The 6,012-nt window shown below is 45.8% G+C and overlaps 1 pseudogene; it reads right to left on the reverse strand.

Annotated features, from left to right (window-relative positions):
* Positions 1 to 642: 642 nt before the first annotated feature.
* On the reverse strand, positions 643 to 2,142 carry LOC135117222 (actin, muscle-type A2-like; annotated as a pseudogene).
* Between the last annotated feature and the right edge of the window lie 3,870 nt (positions 2,143 to 6,012).

Below are 6,012 nucleotides of genomic sequence, written 5' to 3' on the forward strand. Positions count from 1 at the left end.
GACGCCGGCGTCGGCGAGTGCGTGTCTCCGGCGTGTTAGTGATCGTCCTAGGAATGCTTAGTGTGTGTAGCGACAAGACACGCGGCCCCTCAGGCCTCTGCCATGTACAAATTGTAAATATTTTTATAATGTAAAAAATATAAGGGCGTTACAGGAAATACCATCGTTTCATTTAAAAACAATCATCTTCAAAATCTTGACTTTCGAATTTCTTATAAATCATCGTCATCTTTAGCATATATCTGTCATGAACTTGATCTATTTTAGTGTCAGATTTTACAAATAAATGTGCAATTAAGGCATTCTGCAGATAGGTACTAAAAAGTTCAAATAGTCTGGAATGCTAATTTAGCAAATTGCTATAAATGAGCTTCCTGTGATAGTACATTGGCAGAATATGTTGAGTGGCTATTAGGTACATAGCACAGACAGTATCGTGGCAGTAAGTCAGACGCGGTATAAATACTGCGCGGCATTGTCTCCGGCGATCAATTGGCACCGCCAGCATCGATACTAAATTAAACTGTTCGATTGTCAGCGCACGCTATATTATTAGCGCGGCGCCCGCGCACCTCACCACCGCCTTATATGGCGCCGGCGAGCTGCGCCCAGGACTCGGGGACACGACAGATACACCATACGCTCAGTTACAAAATTATATTAAACAACATACACTTAAAGTAGTTCACTTACATGATAACGCAACAGCGAGCAGTCTCCGACAGAGAGTATAAAATAAATACATTTGTTTGGTAACAAGTACAAAGTAGAACGGAAGTGATGTTCGGCCTCTCGCGCCTAGAAGCACTTGCGGTGCACGATGCCGGGGCCGGACTCGTCGTACTCCTGCTTGGAGATCCACATCTGCTGGAAGGTGGACAGCGACGCCAGGATGGAGCCGCCGATCCACACGGAGTACTTCCTCTCGGGCGGCGCGATGATCTTGATCTTGATGGTGGAGGGCGCGAGCGCCGTGATCTCCTTCTGCATGCGGTCGGCGATACCCGGGTACATGGTGGTGCCGCCCGACAGCACCGTGTTGGCGTACAGGTCCTTGCGGATGTCCACGTCGCACTTCATGATGGAGTTGTACACGGTCTCGTGGATGCCGCACTCCATGCCCAGGAACGAGGAACAGCGCCTCGGGGCAGCGGAAGCGCTCGTTGCCGATGGTGATGACCTGGCCGTCGGGCAGCTCGTACGACTTCTCCAGCGACGTGGACGCGGCCGCCGTCTGCATCTCCTGCTCGAAGTCCAGCGCCACGTAGCACAGCTTCTCCTTGATGTCGCGCACGATCTCGCGCTCCGCCGTCGTCGTGAACGAGTAGCCGCGCTCCGTCAGGATCTTCATGAGGTAGTCGGTGAGGTCGCGCCCCGCCAGGTCCAGGCGCAGGATGGCGTGCGGCAGCGCGTAGCCCTCGTAGATGGGCACGGTGTGCGACACGCCGTCGCCCGAGTCCAGCACGATGCCCGTGGTGCGGCCGGACGCGTACAGCGACAGCACCGCCTGGATGGCCACGTACATGGCGGGGCAGTTGAACGTCTCGAACATGATCTGCGTCATCTTCTCGCGGTTGGCCTTAGGGTTGAGCGGCGCCTCCGTCAGCAGGATGGGGTGCTCCTCGGGCGCCACTCGCAGCTCGTTGTAGAAGGTGTGGTGCCAGATCTTCTCCATGTCGTCCCAGTTGGTGATGATGCCGTGCTCGATGGGGCCTTGAGCGTGAGGATACCTCTCTTGCTCTGCGCCTCGTCTCCCGTACGAGTCCTTCTGCCCCATGCCCACCATGACGCCCTGGTGGCGAGGGCGGCCCACGATGGAGGGGAAGACGGCGCGCGGCGCGTCGTCGCCCGCGAACCCGGCCTTGCACATGCCGGAGCCGTTGTCGACTACCAGCGCGCCCGCATCGTCGTCACACATCCTGGCTCACACGAAGATACAGCTCAGCTCCACACACCTGCAACACAACGCGCGTTACTGCACTGCACTGCACCGCACTAGTGCACGGCGGAAATAGACGCAACACAAGCAATGAGAGAGCGGGGTACAGTCGGAGCGGACACTCACGGCGCGGAGGCAGCGGTCGCAGCGGCGGTAGTGAGCGCTGGGGGGCTGCGCGCGCGCTATATACGCGCCGCGCCGCCACTGGCACTCGCACCAGCCCCACAGGCGCTGCCGCCGCCGCTGCGACACGCGACTGCCATTTAAGACAATCATCCGCATCCCACGATACTAATTACATCGCGCTCGGAAAAAATAGCTCTCAATGAGAGACCGTCACCGTGAGCCGCACACCTCGCATACCTGCCGCCACCCTCCCCGCCGCTTCCCTCCGCTTCACATGTCCACTTACTTGTTTTATTTACCATAAAACATTTATGTCAATTAGTGACATCAATATTTTGCTCATTTTATAAAGGACAGTCTGCTTTAACTCTACATTGATCTACTCAACTGCGTATTGCCGGAAATAAATAGGTATTTATTTATAAGTAGCTGTTGAATTCTGCGAACCAGCAGGCTATCCGGCGCTGCGAGGTAACAGCGAGGGTGCAGCGGAGACCTTCAACATCAGTTCGTGTCCCTCTAAAAACTGAAAACTTGTGCCTTGTCTGCTAAACTACGAGCAAACTATGTATAAGGCCCAAGTTTACTGACAATAATTACTGTGTTCACGCTCAAAGTTCAAATGAAACAATTGTTTTAAGAAAATAGCGGACGGACGGTTGTCGGTGAACTTGAGCCTTGCTTACTGGTGGCTGCAATTAAAAGGAGTAAATTGGTAGTAGTTTCCAGTCTAACCGGATGCAGCTGTGAACCAGTGATTTACGAAGACCTCAACCTGAGTTACCCGGGCAACCAATCCCATACCTTACAGTACCGTTTAACCGACCTTACCGTGCCACCCGAAACACAGTCATTGTTGTCCAACATATGACTTGAAAAGTATAAGTATAGGTAAAAACATAGAAACGAATAGAACCCGCGGACTCGTACTTTACAGGTTGGTTCTTTACCCACTAGGCCACCACGACTTTTTTATCCCATTAAAATAACAAGCATTAAAAAATCATCTCAGTACCTATGTATTTATATGTGTCATAGTGATTAAATAAATATTATACATAATCACTGGTCATCTATACTAATATTATAAAGCTGAAGAGTTTGTTTGTTTGAACGCGCTAATCTCAGGAACTACTGGTCCGATTTGAAAATTTCTTTTAGTGTTAGATAGCCTATTTATCGAGGAAGGCTATAGGCTACTTTTTATCTCAGTAAGGGAAGTAGTTCCCACGGGATGCGGGTGAAACCGCTGGCAGAAGCTAGTTATATATAATACCCAAATTGAGTTGACAGTGTGATAAATTAATTACTTTATCTGGATATTATTCATAATAGCTGGTCAAAGTTAGCCAAAGTAATAAATATGGTAGATATAGTATAACCAACTTGGTACTGACTAATTCTTCAAAACGGTTTAAGTTATTGTCGTCTTTTTTATGATTAATCATCAAATGATTCCTCCCGCTGTGGGTTAGCAGCGTGAAGGAGTGTCAGACTGTTAGTGACTTAAACAAACTGGGGTTTGCTGAATCTCTTCGAGGAGCGCGTAGCGTCTACATAAGACGGCATCCCATTACCTCTCACCACGGACCATGGCATGAACCAGGGTCGGGCACGAGAGGTCGCTGCTGCCTATTGCCTCGACGAAGACACGGCGGTGCCCCTTCCGGCACACACCTGGACTGTGAGGTTCACTGTATCCTCCAGGCCGTTAATATAGTGGCCGGAGCCACACCTCAAAGACGGGACTTTTTGCTACTATTATGGCGTGCCCTGCACTGGACTAATCCTTTTTCGAACGACAAGACACTTTAGTTAGTTAACATGAAATAAAAATCTTTATTTACTTGTTTTATTCTATTATTTATTTATTTATTTAGTTTGGCTCTTCAACAATGAGTACACGGTTACATCTATAACTATACATTTAAACTTATATCTAAGTGCCTCATCACTTAAAGAAGAGCACTGCATGCACTATAATTTGCACATACACCTACTTAACTAAGCCAAAAAGAAAAGAAAATGAAACAGTGAAAAAAAAAAACAAAACAATTTTTTTTTACAAACTTAATACATAACATGCTGTCAGACAAATATTTGTGACTAAATTAATTATCACGATTTAGAATCCTCTTAAGCGAGGTTAGAGGGGTGTGAAACAAATCCAAGTCAATGAAGATATTATATAAAATTTATAGTTAATGTGATTAATTCTGTGTCAATTATCACTTTATCCAAATTGAGTAGATATTATAAATAATAGCTAGGCTTATTACTTTGGCTGTAACATATGCATACGATAACCATGGACCTAATTTAGTTTGTTTTTATTTTATTTTTGGACCATCCCGGCCCAAAAGGGGTTAATTCGTCATCTCGACACACTTAACTAACCACGAATGTGTCCATGGGGTACTTCTACCTACTATAAGCTTAAAGTCTATCTGGCTGTCTACGGCATCATAGCTCCCGAACGGACAGAGCGATTTCAACTTAGCTTTTATTTGTTGTATTAAAATTGAGTTGTTAAGTAAGTTAACAAACTAAGTTTCAAAATTGCACAAAATTGTGAATAACGCATTTCGCGACTCGAAATCTCTTGGCGGCGGCACAGTGCACAGGTAATGATAAATGAAAATTACTATAAATAATTTATTTAGAGCTTAAACTAGCGAGCCGCGCTCGCACGTGCACATATGCACAAGTCATACAGAGCTTCGTCAGGACGAGACACAACGGTGGCGTCAACACACATACAACATCTACGTACTGCGCAGACTGCCTTCCTGTTGTACAGATCTGGCTTCCAAATACAACCAAACCGTTTCTGTATAGTTCAAGTTTTTATCAGGAAACTGACTAGACTTGGGCCTCCCATACTAGGTATATAAGTAGGTTATATACAAATCATCTTCCTCATCTAAATTTTTAATATCTAAGCGAATTCTATACATTTGGTAGCTAGTCTTAAATATTTTTGGACAAACCCCTTTCTTTCATAATATATCATGGTAAATATTTAGTAAAGATGATTTGACCTTCTTACAACCATTTCGTATAGGTATGTATTTATCGTTCGTCACGAACTGAAATTGTTTTAAATATTTACCTGTGATCTAATGAAGATTTGGCAAAGGAAATCTTCTGTGTCCTCAAAATCTGAATTATTTTGTATTTTTATAAATATGTACATAGCTAGCGAAAGACGTTCCCCGAGGGCGGGTGATTAGTCTCATTACGATAGGAAAACATGAACATTAGGCAGAGTTTGGTGAGGAGCTGCTATCACGCACACTCGTCCCGCATCAACATAATTAGCGTACGAATGTTTATTTATAACGCCATGTCTATCGGATACAGATGCACTCTAAATACGACGTGAAGCGGCACGACGCGCTGTGTGAGTGTGTGCGAGTGTCACAGAGAGTCCCGCCCGACCGGCTGCCTGGCTGGCCAGAACCTTTTCCTCAGTAACGCATTTAGATATAATACTCCGGTCAGTACCCTTGGATCTATGAAAAATAGCAAACTTGTAAGCCAACGCAATCAGAAAGATACAATCCTTCATGCCGCTTCCCTCACATCGACACTCGCTAGGGAAGCAATGCCTACAGGGCACTTCCCGTAAACTCAGAATCCTAATCAAAAACTATATTATTATGTTATTCAGAAATAGAAGATTTTTTTTGTATTAATAGAGGTAGGTAATGAATGAATAATATCGCAAAATCCGTTATTTAGCTAACCGGTAAGACTGGAAGCCGACCCCAACATTGTTGGGAAAAGCCTCGGGAGACGAGTTAACGCGAAGAGATATTCAATTGAAGTTGATATCAAGTTTCCGTTTCTGCTAAAATTTACTTTTGACATCTGTTTCCATACCGGTTCCACTTTCCGTTGCATCACTAATGATGATGATGGGCTCCAGCTTACGTAATTCTCTG

The sequence above is a fragment of the Helicoverpa armigera genome, chromosome 8 (genome assembly GCF_030705265.1).
Source record: "Helicoverpa armigera isolate CAAS_96S chromosome 8, ASM3070526v1, whole genome shotgun sequence".
Classification (NCBI taxonomy): domain Eukaryota; kingdom Metazoa; phylum Arthropoda; class Insecta; order Lepidoptera; family Noctuidae; genus Helicoverpa; species Helicoverpa armigera.